The sequence below is a fragment of the Mus musculus genome, chromosome 6 (genome assembly GCF_000001635.26).
Source record: "Mus musculus strain C57BL/6J chromosome 6, GRCm38.p6 C57BL/6J".
Taxonomy (NCBI): domain Eukaryota; kingdom Metazoa; phylum Chordata; class Mammalia; order Rodentia; family Muridae; genus Mus; species Mus musculus.
The window spans coordinates 115,359,647-115,380,950 of NC_000072.6; the positions used below are offsets into that span (position 1 = coordinate 115,359,647).

Consider the following 21,304-nt stretch of genomic DNA (forward strand, 5'->3'; position numbering starts at 1 on the left):
GAAGGATGCTGGGCAGTGGTGGCACATGCCTTTAATCCCAGCCCTTGGGAGGCAGAGGCAGGAGGATTTCTGAGTTTGAGGCCAGCCTGGTCTACAAAGTGAGTTCCAGGACAGCCAGGGCTACACAGAGAAACTGTGTCTCAAAAAACCAAAACCAAAAAAAAAAAAAAAATGTGGAAGGACATGAATCTGTTGATTCAAGCTCTGAACTTTCTTTATAATGTCATACTCACAAATGTCTGGTGAGGATGGTTTGTACCAGAAGAATAAAGAATTCCCTACCTCCCAACAGATAAGGATGCTAAGAGTGGAGAAGCATCTTGAGCAAGAAGCATAATTATAAATTTCCAGAGGCCAGTGCCTCCTAAAGGAGAGCAAAACATAGAGCAAGGTCTTCATCATTACGATTGGAAAAGGATAAAAGAACGGCCTTTGGTGTCCTGGACACTGCAAGCTTTCTGAATGTGAATCTTTAGGACAGATCATGACTGTGAGAGCTGAAAGAGTGCAAGAAAAGGAACTGTCTATCATGTGGGCTTCAGGCTCCCGAGGCAAGAAGCTCCAATAGTCTAACTTAAAAACAAGAGATTCTCAGGCCCTCTCCACCCTATGTGTAAGGTCTCCTATGTAAGAAATGGTGCTAAAGAATTTTAAAAAGCCAGTGAACAAGGTTAACAAATAGTTTGAAGGCAGGAGAGATTGCTCAGCGGTTAGGAACACTTTGTGTTCTTCCAGAGGACCCTTGTTCGGTTCCCAGCACCAACCACCTGTAACTCCAGCTCCAGGGGAGCCCACACCTCTCCCTCCGTTCACGTGCATACACACACAATTGTTTTTTAAAAGGAAATTAAATGATTAGCACTAAAGTCTGTTGATTAAGGCATTCGCCTTCATAACATTCTGAGATTAAAAATAAAAATAAAACTGAGATTAAAAATAAAAAGAAAAAAAGAAAAAAGGGAGATCCTAAATTCACTTAATTCATATAAATATATATATGGGTGTGTATCTATTATATATCATATATCATATATATGATATATAAATATATGTTATGTATGATATATAAATATATATGGTATATATATAGAGAGAGAGATGAAAAGCACATCTAGGAAAAAAACAAACTTCTCCATGACAGACATGGACATGGACATCGGTCTGAGGGACACGGGACCTTCCTGGGTCGCCTCCCAGCGGCTGTGAGGAGCAAGGCGGCCAGGTAACCAGCGCACGGCGCCGGGCGCGGGAGGGCCACGCGGGCCTCGTGGGCGCCGGCCTCCGGGTGCGGGCGCGGGGCCTCCGGCCTCACCCTGGGCACCGCCCCCGGTCCGGCCGGGTGGCTCGGCTCGGCTCCTCCGGTCCGCGGCCGGCCAGGCGGGGCCCGTCGCACTCAGAGCGGCAGCCGCCTGGGGCGCTCGGGTCGGGTCGGCCTCACCGACGCACAGCACCCGCCAAGCCGCCGCCTCAGGTCAGAGTCGCCCCGGGCCACGCGGCCCGCCGGAGGGACGCGGAAGAAGAGACCTGGGGCGCTGCGCTGGGGTATTGGGTCGCGCGCAGCCTGAGGGGACCGAGTGTGACGACAAGGTGACCGGGCTGAGGGGACGGGCTGAGGAGAAGTCACACTCTGACAGGAGCCTGTGAGACCAACAGCCTGACGGGGTCTCGGTTGAGGGGACGCGGGCTGAGAAGTCACGTTCTGACAGGACTGTGTGACAGACAAGGTGAGGGGGGGTCTCGGCTTGTGGGGTCTGGATCTGACTGGCTAGGTGACTGGGTCTCCGCTGAGGGGACTCGGGATGAGAAGTCACATTCTGACAGGGCTGCGTAACTGACAGCCTAACCCTGTCTCGACTAGAGGGGATACGGGCTGGAAAGCCACACTCCGACAGGACGGAGAGTGACCAAGTGACAGAATCTTGACTCAAGGGACCCCGGCTGAGGAGAAGGCAAACTCTTGACAGGACCGAATGTGACAGACAAGGTGACAGAGTCTGGGTCTGAGGGGATCGCGCGGGCTGAGGAGAAGTCACACAAGAGAAGAGCGAGAGAGTGATAGCGGGGCGGGGTCGCGGACTCAGGGACAGAGTGAGGGGTCTCGGCTGAGGACCGGTCACCCTCCTGGAGAGCCGAGTGTGACTGACAGGGTGACTGTCCTCGTGAGGGGCACCGGCACGGTGCGGAGGGCCACAGTGCTTCCCTGAGAGGGTGCGCAGGCAGGCATGTGTGTGAGCGCGGAACAGGGTTGCCCCTGTTCCAGACCCTGACAGGAAAGCCAGGTCTCCAGAACTACCGCGTTGGGGACCGCATTGTGCGGATCCTGGTGACAGATTTAGAGAGGGGCTCGCCAGCAGCCACCGGTCGCCCTGAGGCTCTAGGGGTCGGAGGGTGGGGAGGAGGATGCGCCCGTGATCACGGAGGCGATTTGGCCCACGGCCCCCTGCCCGGGGCTCACCAGGTGTGAGGAAAGCGGGGTCACTGTCGCCAAGGCCCCGCCCCGCCAGTGCCCCTCTTCAATCTAAGCAGGGGGCGAGCACAGGGCCCGGCTCACGGGAGTAGGCAGCCCTCGTGCTGGGGGCGGAAGGTGGGTGTGTGGCTCCCGGTGCTTTATGGCTTGGGATTGGGGAGGAGCCTAAGGTGAGGAGGCAGAAACTGGGAGTAGCCTGGGCTGCTTTTATATAAGGGACGCGAGGAGGTCAAGAAGGGGCCTGGACCTCTGCTGGGGATCTGAAGGCTGCAGCGCTAAATTCTTCTTAACTCCCATTGAGTAGGTGAGTGGCCCCATCGTCATCACGTTTTTGTTGGTGTGTGTAGTGAAGTGGCCAAACTGCCCCCAAGTTCTTACACATCAGGATGGTCTGGCTGTGTTCTTGTACTGTTAAGAATCTGCTTTGCTTCTGATGCTAATAGGGGGGAGGTCGTGCCATTTATTTCAGAAGGGAAAAAAGAAAAGTTAAGTTTTCTGTGAGGAAGAGGCTAAAAGGTGTCCCTTTTTAGCAGGATGAAGGACAAAAATGTAAAATTAAATGATCATTTGAAAACAAAACCAGATGAACCAAGTTGTAGGATAGCTAACAGTTGGAAAGCCTCTTGATTTGGAGTTCATTATTGTAATGTCAACTCTTTATTATCATGCACGAAGCAAATTGTTAACTGGAGTTATTAAATGAATAACTTAGTCTTGGACTTGGGCAGGTCTTCCAAAGATATCAGGTGCTCTGTGGGAGTCTTCCTGTCGTCCATAGCTAAGTGATCAATTGCTGACTAAAAATGTAACTAACTCCAGGTGCTCTGTGATTTAAAACCTGGCTAGGGTAGGAACGGATATACGCTATGACTACTCAAAGAGATAGTTCTCTTGCAAGTTTGACAGAAGCACTCATAGATACTACGAGCATTTGGAGCAGCATTTCAGAAGATTGGGTTTCAACTTTAAAATAAGTTCTCTGTTGTCTTATCTTCAACCACATTTGCTCTAAAGTAAATGTCCGAAATATTAATTTTAATATATGAACATTTTAACTCAGTGTCATGCCTTAGTTGGAGTGAAACATATTATAAAGCCCTCGATTTTTATTTTACTGTGTGTTTTGTGTAAATTTGCTCACTCCAGTGCTACTTCATATTTAATTTGCTGAGAACTATATCTTCAGTGAGAAGATCTAAGGAGCAACTGGTGGTCACCTCACGCTTTTGCAGCTCACTAGAAGGGAAAAGATTGTTGACAGTTTTCTTTTTAAGGAAAAAAATCTTTTTCATATGTAAAAGTTTCAAACTCTTCAAACTGTTGAAGAACAATGGCGCCGGTGAAGTCTGAAGTTCTTGATGCCTCTAGGCCGAAGAGTTTTTTGATGCTGTTTCCTCGGTCTTTTATATTTCAAAGATTATAAGTTCTTCTAAACACATTAGAACTAAAAGACCTGGAAACATTATACACATCAATACTTAAGACTACTTTGATATTTTTTGTGATAACTATTTTTTAATAATTAAGTATATTTCCTTTAAAGGAGCTGGTTTTCCTAACATTCATGTCACTACATCTTTCAGAATCACTTTAACAGAAAAGGGCAAATTACACTTTAAAAAAAATCATATCTTTAGTTTCAAAATCCCTATGACATTTAAAATTCATATATGAAAAGCATGACTTTAAATTTTTGACGTAGAAATGGATTATGCAAGTGACTGATTTCAGTTAGTAAGTTTTACATATTTAAATAAATGATTTTTTTTACTTTTAAGTCTCTGAAAAGAATATTCCATCAGTCTTGTCAAGATCCTTCTGTGTGGGGAATATGTAAAGGCACTGTGAAAACATGTATAAGGATCAGCAATGTATTTAACTTACTTTTCAAATTATGAAGTGGTTGCTAATAGAAGGAAACTTACATAAAAATTTTGTTAAAATAATTTACCCAAAAGTCTGAATATTTTCACAGCTTTCACAGGGTCTGTAGGTGCCCGGTGCGTATGGCAAGACATGTTGGCCATTCTAATTTGTGTCTTTCTGCTAAATTTATTGTCATGTGGACTTGGAAATATTCTCTGTGTCATAAAGTGAGGCAAAAATACTGGAAGAATTTTTTTTTTTGCTTTCATAGGATTCCACTAAGTAAATATTGGTAGAAGATTTAAAAAAATACTACACTAGTCAAGACAATTTGATTTAAGTCAATAGTATGTAATTTTAAACATATGCACAACCCACAAATTGTCAAAGTGAATTTCTTTCTTGTTTTTCTTATTTTTGTGGCAAATTTCCCTGTTATCCATTACTTAACTTCACTTTCTTAACGCCTAAATACAGCAAAAAGGGCAGCGGCATGATTGCTTACAAAGGTCACTAGAAACAGAATTAAGTTGACCAAAAAAAAAGCAAGGCCAGTTAAATGTTGGTCTCAATACCAAGGGAGCCTCAAATACTATATATTAGTTAGTTTCATAGCATATGAGGTTTTTTAAAAAAAAAATTAATTTTTTTTCCCCTAAGGTGGTTTTTGTTCATTTCTTGTAATTTTCTCACAATACAGGGGGAGGTTTTTGAGAGTTATACATTATCTATTTTAAATTATATATATTAAATTTAATAAATTATCCAGCACAACTGCATTTATAAGGAGATCTCAAACACAATAGGCCATACTTTGGCGAAATGTACGGTTCATGTTAAGATAATATCTACCACTGGTATGGTATATCCTTAAATCATTATCTTAAGACCTAGCTTTATTCTTACTACTTCTCTTCAGTTATACGTACATATCAATATTTTAATCAAATATTCTGTTTAGAACATGGATGCATATGCTGCTTAACTACTCCAATTATTATGTTCTTTCTAAGTATGGAAAGTTAGGGAAGCTTAAAGTTATGAGTCTTTGTTTCTATTTGCTTGTCTTGGGTATGGTTTTAAGACTTTTATCAGCAAGCCTGGATTTCCTAAACGATAAGAGCTGGGCCCTGAATTTACCCGAGCTGAGATCCTAAAGACAGCCTACCCAGCTATCTAGGTCAGCACTGACTCGCTCACAAGGCTCACTAGTTTGCTCTCTTACCGCCTCCGAGATAACTGTGAAGAAAGATAAAAATGTCTGCTGTTTTATAGCCAACTCAAAAAAATTATAGAAATATTCTGTTTTCAGCTTCAAATTATATTCTTTATTGCTGATGATTTGAGACAAAAACAAGCATAACATATTTTTTTTTCTGTTTTTGTGAGTCCTTCACAGACAAGGGGTCTTTGTGTTTGTACTGAGTTTCCAGGGCGGCAGGCTGGTTTGTTTGTTTGATAAAGCTCTGCTCTTTATGGATTTTTATGGCATACTTTTGAGAGAGTTGAATATGTTATCCAGGGGAAGTTTATTTTTCCAAGCATAGTAGTCTCCTTCAGCTCCATAGTTTATTACCAACACCTAAAAGACTAAATAATCCCTTGTGCTAGTCATTAAAACTGCTTGTTTGTTGCAACAAACAATAACCCAAATTAGCCTTCTAAAAAGCTTGACAAGTCACTTGTGACTGTTAATAGGCCACTTATTGGCAGGCAGCAACTGGACAAGTATATGAATGACCCCACATTTGAAACCCTCTGTGGGTTAACTAATACAGATTATTGTAAGAGACTTCCCTATGTAAGAAATGGACTGGGACTGGATATGGTATCCTGGGCTGATCCCAAGCAGCGTCTTGGTGAGCTGCGTGCTTGCCTGATGAGTGGGATGGGAAAAGGCTTGTGTGTGCACAAGTGATTGCTGGGGAAATTGCCGTGGGGCTTGAACTGCATTGTCCCTGGCAAAACAAACAAACAAACAAACAAACAAACAAACAAACTCAAGACCTGGAATTACCAGGCTCTATCTTGTAGAGGCAGAGATGCAAGGTTGGGCCTATGGAGGCAACGGAAGGCTCAAGCTGGTGCTTATAAGTAGGGGTAAGTGTCTTCGTGGGTTTCCCTTTGGGAGTGGGAGCCCAGATTCTCATTAACTTCTACCCTCTTATTAGCAAGTACTGTTGGGGCTTCCTAAGAGTCTTGGCTCTGGTTTCAAGCACCCCCTGAGACCAGGACAGTGACTGAGAAATCTTTTTTGATAGTGTAGAATGGATTTTTCTCCACTGCACTGTTCCGGACACAAAAGAAAGATGTCATCAATCTTTATAACTTGCATTGGTTACAGTAAATTTAAACCTTTCAGGCAGAATTTAAACTAGATAATAGAATAAGGCTTTGTTGCAGTTAATCATTTTTTATTTATTTAGGTTTTGGAAGTCAAACCCTGGCCCCTCACATGCAAAGTAGTACTGTTGTACTACTTTGTACAGTAATGCCCCCAGGCTCCTCTTTATTGATTCCGTGCCATATGTTTTGCTTTGAGATACTGGTAATTGAATGCCGATGGCCTTGTATGTGCTGGGCAAGTGCTGTATCACCCTTCAACAATTACTGTTTATAAATGTTAGACATGTGTGGTTATTTTGCCTGCATGTTCGTCTGTGTACCACTTTGTCTGGGTTCCTAGAGAGGCTGGAAAAGCATTTCCAACCCCCTGGAACTGGCATTACAGATGGCTGTGAGTCACTATGTGGATGCTAGGAATTGAACCTGGGTCCTCTGAAAGAGCAGCAAGTGTTCTTGACTCCTGAGCCATTTCTCTAGCCCCATCTTATTCTCGTTAGAAAATAAGTTCAATGCTATATTTAACTACTTTAAAAAAAAACCTATAGACTTATCTGGAATCCTAAAATGGAGATAAAATGAATTGAAACAAATTGTCTGACCCCTTGGAAGAGTTCAGATTGGCATGGACCTGGAAGTGAGGAGTCCTTTTCAGTTTGCGGCAGATAAGGACAAGGGTAATCTGAGGGAAGTAGAGAAAAGGGAAATACCCTGAGTAGGAGGGTGTAGGAGTAGAACATACAGATCCCAGTCTTCTCTGCTCTCAGGCACAGGCTGTGTGCTTACCATGTCCTAGGATGTAAGAGTAGGTTGGGAGAATTCACTCCTCTCCTTTATGACATCTCAGGCTTCTCGAATCACTGAAATTCTAAGGTTGCCTCTCACTGCTGTTACTCTTCCTGACCCTCAAGTAACTTGTGGGGAGAATCTAGCAAAGGGAATAGAGACAAGTTATTCTTTTATCCTGTGTGTTTAAGCAATACATTCTCCTTTATAGGGAGGGCAATAGGGAAACACAGAACTGTGAGACTGAGTGCTGGGGTGAAGAACTGGAAAGAACTCCTTAACCTTGACCCCACCCCTGCAGCTGTCATTCCACCACTAAAAGTGCTGTTGTCATATGAAGGTCTGGAGTCCACTTTAAAGAGCCAGTGTTCTCAGTAGAATTAACTGACCACGTCACTATCAGGACAAAAAAAAGTTTGCTTCCTTGATTTCTTGTTGCCTGAAAACACAGGTCACATTCATGTGGAGTTGGAAAGAGAGAGTAGAAATCACATTTGGTGAATGCCTATAACCGCTGCCCTTAGAAGGAGGGACAGGATTGGGGAAGGGAGATTTGCTCATGTGTGGAGTCGGATAAAGGGGTTGGTTAAAAGAGGGGAGGGGAAATAAGGTAATATGTGGCCCTTGGCAGCAAAATATACATGAAACCAACCATGTGGACCAGCAGTGATAAGAAAAGACAAATGAGTTATTCACCATGCATACATATTTTTTTTTCTCATAAAAATCAAGACAAGGACCTAAGAGATGGCTCAGTCGGTCAAAGCTGAACAATCTGAGTTTGGTCCCTAGGACCCACATGGTGGGAGGAAAGAAGACTCCAGAGTGTCGTCACCTGAACACACACAATAAGTAAATGTAATTTAAAAAAACTTAAATCAAGACAGGTTTCAGATGGTCCTCAAACTATTTTTCAACTCAAAAGAAAACAGTTGTTGTGCAATAGCATTTTACCTAGGAAACGTCATCAAAGCTCAGCGCTGTGAGCTGGCAGTAGTCAAGCACTATGCTATCACCCTTCCTCAGGTCCTCTGCCTCCTCCACAATGTCACACGAATCCCCTGCTGTCTTCATGAGTTAGTTCCAGCAGACAGCTAAAGCACCTTCCTAATAGATCACAATGGGGTTTTTCAATCACTTCAGTGAGAAAAAAAAAAGCCTAAGAAGAAGAAATGATTCTTAATGCTTCATTATGCATTATGTGGCAGATCCACTTCACACATACTCTGCTTTCTTCTCTTTAGACTTAAAATGGTTACAGCAACTCAACGAAGCTCTGTTAGAAACCGAAGTTTGATGGCCTTACTAGTTCTGAGAATCAGATAATTGGTGGGATTTGTTAAGAGTGGCCACCCTCACACCCAGTACTAAGCATACTGCTTACCTGTCATTAGTGTTTACACAACTTTTCAGTTTATGAACCTAACTCTGAGAATCCTGAAACCCCACCCTACTATATATTGTCTCTTTCTTACGGTTGATAATTACCCATGTAAACAAACTTTTGAGTGTGTGGGAAAGTGTATCCATATGCATGTTTTTCTTGTTCTATATACTGGATAAGGTTTATAAAGGGAGAAAACAAACATGTGAATGATATAAATATAAGTGAAGTTGAAACTTCAAAAATTATTTGCATATGTCAGAATAATTCAGAAAAGTAGAGTGCACCCAGGCAAGTATTTGGCAATGGAAGATTGCTACATGTTTCCTTGAAGCATTTGGAATGACTTAGTAACATCCTGATTTTATTTAAAGGCAGTATAATATTTTAAATTTTGGGTTCAGCAGTGTTCAAATTTGCTGGCTGTTAGGACTTTGAAAGTAATAGATGCGAAGTTCCTTGAAGGAAGGTACCAGTGGGCTTTTATTAATTTTCCCATCTCCAGCATATAGCACAGTGATTAGTAGGTGTTCAGTAAATTTTTTCTGAAAGAGTAGGGAGGGCTAGGAATGTCGCTCAGTTGGTGGAGTGCTTGCCTAACATGCTGAACACTCTAGATTCTATCCCAAACACAAACTAGCAACTTGGAATCTTAGCATTCAGGAGGTAGAGGCTGGAAGATCAGAGAGTTTCACCATAGTCCTCAGCACTACACAATGGATTGGGCCAGCCTGGATTTATTAGGCTATACTCTTGTCTGTAGCCTATGTGAAGTTCCTGGCCATATTGCACCTTATTCATAGAATCCCTGGGAACTGTCCTGTAAAACTCACCATAGCTGGCTTGCTAGATTACTTAGAAAAACTCTGTGCTGTTGTCTGTAAGTTCCTGTCACGGTAGGCCAACTGTTGCTGTAGGCTAACTGGATCTCTTAGACAGGGTCTCACTGGTTCTTTTTGTCTTTGAGTAGCAGTTAGGAACCCTGAGTCTCAAAGACTGGATTTAAACAACTACAGATCTAGCCCTGGAAAACAGTTCTATGTTAAGTAAATAAAGCTATTTTCCAATTCCAGTTTTATAAAGGTTGACAATAAGCCCTTCCTAGTGATTTCTAGTAAAAGTTTTGTTTCTTACTCTAAAATTCTGCGATTTGGCGATTGCAGCCAGGGGTGTGGCTCAGTGCTAGAGGAGTTGTCTAGCATGCAAAGTCCTGCGGACAACACACTATGATTTAGAAGCTGAAGAAATTTGTATTTACGTATCTCTGATGTCACTGTAATTTACTTCAGGCAGCTTAGAAAGCAGTTGGGCAATATGTTGCACACGGTAATGCTATACCATCACTTCTGAGGCTTTTTCTGGAGCACCAGAAGATATAGGAAAAGACAGATACAAGAACTTCATAAAAGCTTTGTTACAAGAACCCATATTCGAACTGGGAATGTTGGTATACACCTGTAATCCCAGCACTTGAGAGACTGCGGCAGGAGGATTGCATGTTTGAAGCCATCCTGGGCCACATAGTAAGATCCTATCTAAAAACCATACTTGGAAGTGCAGATATTTAGCAACAGAGAAAATAGTTAACTTCTTAGTTCCACTGTGATCCTGATCAGTAAAGATCAAGGCAAAGCATGAGAGTCCTCTAGCTGGACTTTTGAGTTTTTCTCTATTATACCCAACCTTTGTTTCACACTTAGTTTTGTTTAACATATTAGATTTACCTGAGCAGGTTTCTTTTCATGATTTATTTATTTAGGAAAGAGAAAAAAAATCTTAAAATCCATCTTTTTTTTTTAACAGCCTCATCATGTTCACAGTCTTATATAAGGTTCAATTTTGCAGATGGCCTATGATCGTTTTGATCTTTAGTTTGTGCTGTCAAATAGAGCTTCGAAAACAGTTTCCGGGATTACTTTCTCTTAAAGCTCTCCTCTTTTAATTTTTCTCCTTAAAAATATATGTGTGTACTCTTTGTTTTCTTTCTCTCTCTAAAATGGAGTGACCTCATGTAAGAGTTATTTGGCTTTCTAACTCCTGGCAGAATGTTGAACATGTAATAATAACTAGTCACTGATATAGAAGAAGCCTGTTAAGGTAAGCTTCCCTTATCAATGAGACCTTGGTGTGAAATATGGTAGAAATTCTGAAGAAAGTGGTGTGAAAATAGGAAGTAGTATGTTTCCCCAAATCCCTGTGAACAATGCAAAAATCACATATATTTACACTTATATGCGTGCATACATGCAAAGTACATGCATACATGCAAAGTACAGTAATAGCCCTTGGACTTTTCTTCCCCCCACCCCCGTTCTAGAAGTTCCAGAAGGAATTGTCCTAGGTTATATATTGTTCCTGTTACTTTCTTTGCGAATATATATGTGTGAATGTGTATATATATATATGTATATATATATATATGCATATATATACATATATATGTGTGTATATTTTATATATATATGAATTCATAGTCAATATATGTGTGTGTTGTGTATTACATACATATGTACATGTATGTATGTATGTATGTATCTTATATTGGTCTTGTGGCTCAAAATACCCCTTCCATCTTAAAGTATTAAAATGTCTTCTAGAAGTTTTATGTCGGTGATACTAAATCTTTTTTTCTTCCCTCTCAAGTTCCTGCTGATTTAGTCCTTAATGTCAGCCAATATGAACTATCGCTAACAAGACTTCAATTTCTAGGTCTTAGAATCTTGTGGTAGGACAGCCTTAAAGTGCTGACACTTCAAAGAGTAAACCCACCAAAGGATTTTCTGTGGAGGGATACAGTATGAGACATCAAATCCTGAGCATCAAACATGCTAGGTAAACTGTTCGCCACTGAGCCACCACCTTAGCCCCCTAGCCTGTGTAGAATGACCATTCCCTAACCAACTTATTGTAACTATTCCATATTTCTGGATTCATAAATTGCCCTTACCATTCTTCTTTGGTATTTAAAATGACATAAATGTTTCATTGACCACTTAGAAATAAATTCTGAACATGAATAAGGGCAGTACACAAGGAAAACACATTTAAAAGGCACTTATGTGAAATCAAATAGAATATATTCTTGCCCACACAAAGTGCTGTGGAATATTGAGGGAACATCAATTTAGGCATAAACAAAACTTCCAGAGTTGGCAGATGTGGCCAGTTTGTTTACTGTATCCTACAAACTGCACCCTTGTTGAGTGACCACTGACTTTCCGAACCCTGTATCTTTGCATTGAGATTAAAACCTGTTTTCTGAAAACACAGCCACATGAATGGTGAATCTGGGGCTTAGGAGGTAAAGATCACAATGTACCAACTACAAACCTGGATCTAGCGCTGGGCAGTTAAAGACCCTGTTTTTGTCAGAGATGTGAAGTAACAGTGATTGAACATATAGCATATTGGCATGACCAGCCACTTAACCTATTCCATGTGTTCACTGTGCTTCTCAGAAGTCTCCAACCCTAGCAAATATGTACAGATGACTCATTTGGTTTTGATACGGCTATAAAGCTTTAAAAAGCAGCATGCATAGACAGGATTTACCCCGACCACCAGCCTTTGAATTCAGAGTATTCAAACTGTTCTTAATCTCCGCCTAAAGGACAGAAGTGAAAGACACACTTACTCTGAAACATAATCTGATAGTCTATCTTCTGTATCACAAATTACTTTTGCTGATTTGGGGGGGTGTCATTTCTCTTTATTTTCATGTTTCTGTCATGTATTATTAAAGTATAGGGATGTGTATTATAGCTCTTGACCTTTTTTTTTTTTTTAACCTATCTATGCAATGTATACCCTTAGTTCCGGCCTGCAGCAGGGGACCGGTGCATCCTAAGTATTTTATATGTACTTTTAAATTTGACTTTAAGAACAAGTATGTGCGTTTTCAGCATAATTTATACGTGATTCTTAATATTACTACTCCCCAAATTTTTAGGGAAATCCCTAAAAAATTGATTTATTTAATATTAACACATTCTGTATAACATTTTTAGGACATATGGAATTAACATCAGAAGAAAAGTTTATTCTGCTCACCCTGATACTCTAGAGCAGGTAAAGTGAGACATGAGAAAGGGAGAAATGTTAATTATAGACTTTGGCATTTTGCATTAGCTCATTCAGTAGTCCTGGTCAGAGGAACAGGCTCCATAATGGCCTAGGGGCCTGAGCCCTGTTTTTACATTCCTCTTTGTCGACTCTCAACAGCAACTGTGACAAATCCTGTGCAGTACTACAGCTGGAAATGGTTTGTAACAAAGCACAACACAAATGTTGCTGAGACTTTTATCCATGCATCATGTAAGACTGATTCCCTTTCATACATTTTGCCAGGTTAGATAAAGCACCATCAGATTTTTTTACCTACTCATTGGTTTATAATAGTTCTTTTCTCAACAGGGTTTCTCTGTGTAACTCTGGCTTGGAATTCACTCTGTACACTATGCTGACTTCAAACTCAAAGATCTGCCTGCATCTGCCTCCTGTGTAAAGGGCTCAAAGCTGTATGCCACCATGCCCATCTTTTAATAGATGGTACTTTAATTGCTCAGCTATTTCATGTATTAACCACAAGTATTACCATCATGGTTATTTAATAGTTAATATTTTCCAAGAAAGACCTGTATTTATGAACAACTTCAGAGTATTAGAATGAGAAACTGATTTGCATATAAAAGCAAATACAAAAGATGAGCCTCTTTAAAAGATGCTTTGTGACATCTCTGGACACCCGATTCTTCCTGGTAGGCCTTCATCTGTAGATGTTGAATGAAGATAGGAGTCTGTTTGCTAAGATGAATACAGGGAACCTGCACCTTCTCCACCCTTGGGCAACCTGCCATTTTCCTCCCATTCTCACACCTGCTCAGCTACTAGGGCAAAGAAACACTGGCTAGACATGCGCAGACCCTTTGCTTCCTGAGAAAAAGCACAACGGGAAGGATAACAAGCTCAAGGAGGTTTGAGATGTGCTCTCATTGAATATCCAAACCTCAGTTTCGTTTTAGTACTCTTTCATGTCTCGCTGCACACAGGGAATTAAACCCCTCCACACAAACAATTAAATTGTTTGGCTAGGCTCTTGACTCAGAGAAAGATAGAGTACCTTAGCTAGGAGCCTTGAATCCACCTAAGTCCAAAAAGGGTACAGTTGAAATGGTTAAACAACAACCCATCACAACATGGTGATTCAAGGCTGAAAATGAGTGTAACTGAAATTAAAGGAGTGAGGGAGTAGCTGGGGAAAGCCCTGCAGGAGAGAGTTCAGAAGTTCAAGAATTAAGAGGGTAGCCTGATGAAAACCAATACAAACATGTACAGAGAAAGAATCAACAAAGGAGCCAAACAGAGTAAGTCATTTTACAAAGAACTAGTTTTCCTTTGGTGAAACTTCAGTTTTGGAGCTAGGTAGAGGGAGATTTAGAGCTGCTTTTCTTTCTTTTGGATGCAGTATTGAAACTCAAACCCAGACCCAGGCCTTTGCTAGGCAAGCAGCTGACTGCCAAGCTACGAGGCCATCCATCCCTGACTGCACGGCTTTTCCAATGTTCTGGTCTGACCACTGCACATTGTATACATGTATTGGAAATATTACTCTGTACCCTACACTGTATACAACCATTATGTATTGACTGAAAACAAAATATAAAAGTATATACTAGACATTATATAGTATTATATGATATATAACAATATTACATGTATTAATAGTATCATATACCCTGAAATGGATAATTTTATGTTTCTTCAAAAATTAGTGTTCATGATTTGAGATAGTCAAAGAGCAAAAGAAAAGACTCTCCAGTGTAAGAAAATCAAGTCTGGAATCGTGACTAAACACGGCCCCAGGGGCCTCCGCATGAACCAACTGGAGACAGAGAATACAGCACCAGAGAATGGACAGTCAGAAACAGGGATGGAAATTTAGATTTCAGACTGATGATAAAGGTCTGGAATGCAGATGCAGGAGAATGGGCTTTGTCTTAGCAGTGAGGAGATTCCAGATCTTAAGAAGTTAGAGATGATATAGTCAGAAGATTAACCTGGCAGCTGCGTGCAGAGAAAGCCACCAGGAAGCTGTTAGGAAAACTGGACATAATGTGTGGCACATCTGTAGGAATGAAGGCAAAACCCCACTGAGGTCTCAGGCAAAGTCAAAGTCTACACACCAATACACACTGACCTGGATCAAGGGGAGGAGAGCTTTGAGGTGACGTTGTCATAGAATTCAAGCGTATGATTTGACCTTTCATAAACGTAGATATAGTATACTGCAGAGAAAATGCCCTTTACCTCAAATTAGGGCATACTGTCTTGAAGAAAAAACTATTCTGGGACTTGCCATAGATTTTAGGGTACCCTCTCTGTATATCACTTTATATATAGGACACAGAGCTATAATAGCAAGCAAGGCAGAGCTAGCCCCTTTCTTTATGGAACTGTCACGTAGCCTTTATTTATCAAATGGTAGCCAGATATTAAAGAGAGTCATAGTTTAGCTCAGTGTAAGTAAAGAATTGTAATATCTATAGCTGTCCAGCAGTGGCAAAGGCTGCCACAAGGGCAGAAAATGCTTTGTCATTAGAGCCCAAAAGAGTCTTTAAGATGGCTTCCCTTACTGAGGAGAAATGAACTAGGCAACTTGTAAGTTCCCACCTAAACCTGAGGAGCCAAGGTTTTCTTTCTGTGCTAGTAAGCTAGTAGAACAAACTTCCTTCATAATTAGCTACTTTGGAACATTAGCATAAGCTAAATTTTTAGCTTTTTCATCAGTACTTGTAAATAAGCTTATGTAAATATATGTGCAAATTAGATTTTTTAAAATGTATTCTATACTTAGTTTCACAATTAGATTGTGTGTGTGTGTGTGTGTGTGTGTGTGTGTGTGTGTGTGTGTGTGTTGCTGGGAACTGAAACCAGGCCCTCCTATAAGCTAAGCACATGCTATACCAATGAGACACACACACCCACACTCTGTAGTTCTCCAATTCTTTTTAAGGAAACTATTATTTTCCAATGCTTTCTCAGCCGTTCATTTATTTCCAATTTTAAAATTATAGTAAGTTCCTCTTTCACGTGATGTTTTTCACAAGTAATGCAAATTTCTACAGAAGTGAGTTACGTAAATCTAAGTCAAGATGCTGACCTTTAAATCATTTGTTTTTTACTCCTGTGATGTAACGTCATGATTGAATAAGACCTTATGTGATTACCCATTTGAAGATAACTTTAGGGTGCCTTTTTTTTTCATTAAAAAAAAAAGTCAGTTCTTTGGGCATTTCATACAATGAATTTTGATCATATTCACTCCCTAGCTCTTCCCAGAGCCACTTCTCCTTTGCTACCCATCCAACTCTGTGTCTTTTTTTTTTTTTTTTAACACATCAAGTCCAGTCTGTACTGTCTATATCCTCTTGGATGTGTGGCCTCCTACTGGAGCTTGGTAGACCTACCAGGGACCATACTCTAAAAAGAAACTGATCCTTCCTCTCCCAGCTTCAATAGGTCCTTAGCTAAGGGTAGGACTTTGTGCCTATCTCCCTTTTCCATGCTGGAGTGGGATGCTATTTTGATGCATGAAAATAGATAGCTTTATTATTTAGCCTATTTGACTTAGTTATTATAAACATCAAACTGTTTCTGTCAACACCTAGTAACTAGTCTTAGTACTGATTAGTTGCATTTCATAGCATTATAACTTTTAGACTCATATGTAAGAGTGATATCTTTAGTATATTGTCTTAAATGCTGGGATGTTTTAACCCAGATGAGGGCCATTCTTTTCAAAGGGATTATTTTAGTGCTTTTAATAACAAATAACAGGTTATCTGAAGAAGAAAAAAAGTAATTTCATTTCATCTCTAGTAAAATACCTTGTTAAAAGTTGACCCCTCCCCCTTTATGATGTATGAATAAAACAGATTATGCTTTTCACCAAAATGCATATAAAATTTTTGACATGTACCTAGAATATTACCTAATAGATAGTAGGCACTCAAATATTTATTGAACATTATTCAGCTATATTAAATGATGTATATCAGTATATCAGACATCTCAAGTAAAAAATTCATGTCTGAATGGGCATAGTGGTAGGGAGTTCCGGTTTTGAGAAAAGCTAAGGCACTTTCCTTAAGGTGATATTTAGGTATAATTACCAATGTGAAAGTTCAAGTTAAATAGTTTTGGTGGCATATTTAATTTCTATGTGATATTTAAAATGCCAGTGACAACTAATTCTGGTGGTTAAGTACAAAGTGAATAGCTTAACCTGAACATTCTCATTATTACCACTGAATGGCCAGGACTTCTGGGCCTGTTCTCCCTGTCTGTTGCCTTCCCTTCTGCCCCTTTTTCTTCCTTCCTTTTCTCCCTTTCTTTCTACTTTGTATCCCTCTCTTATTCCCCTCCTCCCTCCTTCCTTCTTTTTTCCTCTCACTTCTTACAGTAGCTCTGGCTATTAGTCCCTCTGTCCTGCCCTGAGCTTTTCATTCCTGATACTTCTTATATTTTCTTTTCTGGGGTTTGACAACTACTTCTCTTCTGAAGATTCTTCCTTTGCACTTCAGTTTCTCAGTGCCTATTATTAGCCCTTCCCTTGGCCGATACCCTGACTACTGCATGAAAGCAATGTGTGCTTTTAATCTACTAAACAAAAGATAAAAATTGGGATACCTTTATTCTGAAATTCTTGCCGCTCTTTCTGACAGAATGTGGTTTCCATTGATTGGTTTCCAAATGGGATTTTTAAGTGTCAAATCACTAATTCTCAAACTACCTGAAAGATATCAATATGCCTAAACTGATGTCTTAGAGTTTCTACTGCTGTGATGAAACACCATGACCAAAAAGCAAGTTGGAGAAGAAAGGGTTTATTTAGCTAACACTTCCACAGCACTGTTCATTGAAGGAAGCCAGGACAGGAGCTCAAACAGGACTGGATTCTGGAGGCAGGAACTGATGCAGAGGCCATGGAGGGGTACTGCTTACTAACTTGCTTCCCCTGGCTTTCTCAACCTCCTTTCTTACAGAACTTAGGACCACCAGCCTAGGGAAGGTACTACCCACCATGAGCTAGACCCTCCTACACTGATCACTAATTGAGAAATGCCTTATAGTTGGATCTTATGGAGACATTTTCTCACTTGAGGCTCCTTCCTCTCTGATGACTCTAGATTGTGTCAAGTTGACATAAAACAAGCCAGTACACCTGCAAATGCTTATAAGTACAGTAGCTTGTTGAGGTAACTCCCGACTGTCTCTAACAACTTTCATTTCTAACTTCTTTTTCCACATAGCATCTGTGCTGTTCTCAAGCCATTGATTTCTGGTTGTGTCTTCCCTTACATGTGCAGTTACACAAGAGAGTCTGTCATGTTCATCCTGTAGCTCCTTGTGTAGAGTGCCAGTAATAAATAGCAGATGCTTAGTAGATAACTGCTGCTTTACTATTTCACACTCACAGTCTGATTCTATTCCCCAGTCCTCAATAGCTCTCATAACTTTCTCGTGTAAAATTACTCATTAGGGCAACTTAGTTTGTAAATTATTTATGAATGAAAGTCTGTGATTTCCTGTTTAGAACATGGTTTGTTTGTTTGTTTAACCATTCATTGTCATGCTTAGTCTATTACATAGCTTAAATCCTTAGCCAAAATGTCACTTAACAGTCAGGTGTGGTGGCACATGCCTTTAATCCCAGCACTCGGGAGGCAGAGGCAGGTGGATTTCTGAGTTCGAGGCCAGCCTGGTCTACAAAGTAAGTTCCAGGACAGCCAGGGCTATACAGAGAAACCCTGTCTCAAAAAAAAAAAAAAAAAAAAAAAAAAGAAGTCACTTAACCATCTTGCTTAAGGACTTTTTTCTTAAGTAACTTAAGCACCAAAAAGATAAGCTAGTTACTGAGAGTTAGTATTAGTATTTATTGATCAGCAATTTTGTTTCAGGCTCTGTTTAAGCACATTGATACACTATCTTATTTTATTCTTCCAACAATCATATATTGTATATAATTCTAAGGCTATACACTGGGATGGGATGTAGTTCAGTTGACAGAATACTTGTCTAGCATGCAGAACACCATGGGTTCCATCCCCAGAACTGCATAAATTAAGAATAGTGGCACATGTCTATATCTTAGTCCTTGGGAAAACTAGAAACCCAAGGTTACCCTGGGCTACACAGTGAGTTTAAGGTTAATCTGACCTACAGGAGACCCTGTCTCAAAAGAAGGTGGGTGCATATTGTATATTTCATGAATTATTCAGGTCAGTGAAGAAAAAAAAAAGAGACAGCCTAACCTGCTAAATAAGAAAAGTAGCATTTGAACCCAAGCAATTTTAACCAGCCACCAATTCCTGCACAAGAGCCTAGTTTTATAATATTTGTGTTACCAGAGAATGAAATATCTATAGCCACACACCCCCAACTACCATGCCTGTGTAACAATTAGATGTGTACAGGTATATCCACATTCAGATGTTATGTGGGCTAGTTGTTCTTCATGGTAAATCAATTTAGTGTGTGGCAGTGATTTAAAAATACAGTGTGTCTTTGTGCTGTTTGTGACAAGGCAAATGAGATCACTAAATCTTTGATGTTTATTCAGAAGTTCTACTATTTATTAAAAGCAATCACTGGGGCAAGACAACCAACCACTTTTAAAAAGGCTTTCTCTTCCTGGCATTGATGTTGTATGCCTTTAATCCCAGTACTCAGAGGCAGAGACAGGTGAATGTCTGCATTGAAGACCAGCCTGGTCTACAGAGTGAATTCTAGGACAGCCAGGGCCACACAGAGAAACCCTGTCTCAAGAAAAGAAAAAAAAAAAAAAAAAAAAAAAAAGAAGAAGAAGCAAAAGCCTCTCCCCCCCCCTTTCCCCTCTGCTCTTTAATACAAATAAAATAATTTTATTTGCTTATCTGAGGATATAACAGCCAGATAAATAGTACATTTTGTAAGTTTTCTATAAAAATCTAAGGAAGATTTTTAACTGGCATTGGTTGAGCTACCACTCTAATAGAATCAGCCTTCATGGTCAGAGGGATAGGACATGGAAAAGCTCAGTGAGTTTGTATCCATAGGAGCTGGCTCCAAGATCTGTATGAAATGTATTGTTTGCATATAACCTAGCCATTTTGCTTCAAATTGCCTTCAGATGACTTATTATACCCAATACAGCATAAATGCCAGAAAAATTGTTGTACTGTGTTGTTTGGGGACTAATAACAGGACAAGGTTGTTACATGCTCAGTATAGCCAGAGTACTTTTAGAATATTTATTTGTGATTATCGTGGCTACATATGATACATGAGTTTGGGCAACAAATGCCACAGCAGAAGTGTGGAGCTCAGAGGATGGCTTGTAGAGTTGGTCTCTCTTTCTACCTTTACGTGAACTACAAGGGCTGAATTCAAGTCATCAAATACTTTACATGCTGAGCAACAGTACCTTCCTGTTAATGTATTTTTTTTAATATATTTTTACTGTGTAGTTGGATACATCCTCAGACATGGAGGAATGACTACATTTTAGTTTAGAATAAAAATTACCAATTTGTGTATATTTGCCTACTTCCTACCTCTCCTCAGTAGACTGTGATAGACATTGTATGATGAAATAAGAGCACTCTCCATACCTTTAAGAAAAGATACAGCTCAGCTTGCAATTCATGCATGAACTCCTAGGGTCACACACACACATTCATACAAACATGCATGCACACGCACACACAGACACTCACACACACAATCTTCCCATGTCAGGAGCTATGGCTGAAGACATTCCACATTCAAGAATAGAAAGAAGAAAGCCAATAAACCTGTAGAGGGCAATAGTAGAAAATCTCAGAAAGAACAGGTGTAAGAGACTAAGAAGTATCTGGAAGGCAGGAGAGGGCAGTAGTATGCAGGAGCCCACTCAGATCAGCTTGTAGCTCCTTAATGGTAAAATCTCGGGGTTTTACAATTGTTAGAGATGGTTAGTGAGTATTCAATTATGTGAACTTATAAGCAGACAGGATATTTAAATACAAGAGCAACAGACACACAAAAAAGTGTATTTCCTAGCTCTTACATTGCTGAGATTTGTTGTCTCGTTGTGTGTCTGTGGTGGACATCCTACCTCAGAGACATCATCTTTGGAACTTGAAATCCTTGTCTCATAAGTCCAGAAACCAGAGCATTTTCTTCATGTCAGGGGGACTAATTAAGCATTTTTTAGCACACCAGTGGAAAACAGAAATCAAGAAGTCTAACGAAGCAGCCGGTAACTAGTTTCGGTAGAAAGATGTGTGTCATCACTCCAGTACAATGTACAGAGGAACAGAAAAATGACAAGTGATGAATCCAGTGTTCAGTGAAGTTGCTGTTTATGATGTTATTATTGAATTGTAAAGCTTGCAGAGTATTTACATCTTAATGTCTTCTATAAACCTGCAATACAC

General features: G+C 40.3%; 1 protein-coding gene across 11 annotated transcripts in view; it reads left to right on the forward strand.

Moving 5' to 3' along the window:
* Positions 1–1,232: 1,232 nt before the first annotated feature.
* Positions 1,233–21,304, forward strand: part of Pparg (peroxisome proliferator activated receptor gamma) — a 129,526-nt gene continuing 109,454 nt past the window's right edge. For 2 of the 11 annotated variants that reach the window (XM_006505737.4, XM_030255223.1), the window contains exon 1: positions 1,252–1,724. The gene's annotated coding sequence lies outside the window, so the exon portion shown is untranslated. Of the gene's footprint in view, positions 1,725–1,886; positions 1,985–2,068; positions 2,772–6,372; positions 6,434–21,304 lie in introns of those variants that run through there. The other 9 variants (XM_006505739.3, XM_017321455.2, XM_006505743.4 and 6 more) reach the window with 8 other exon arrangements.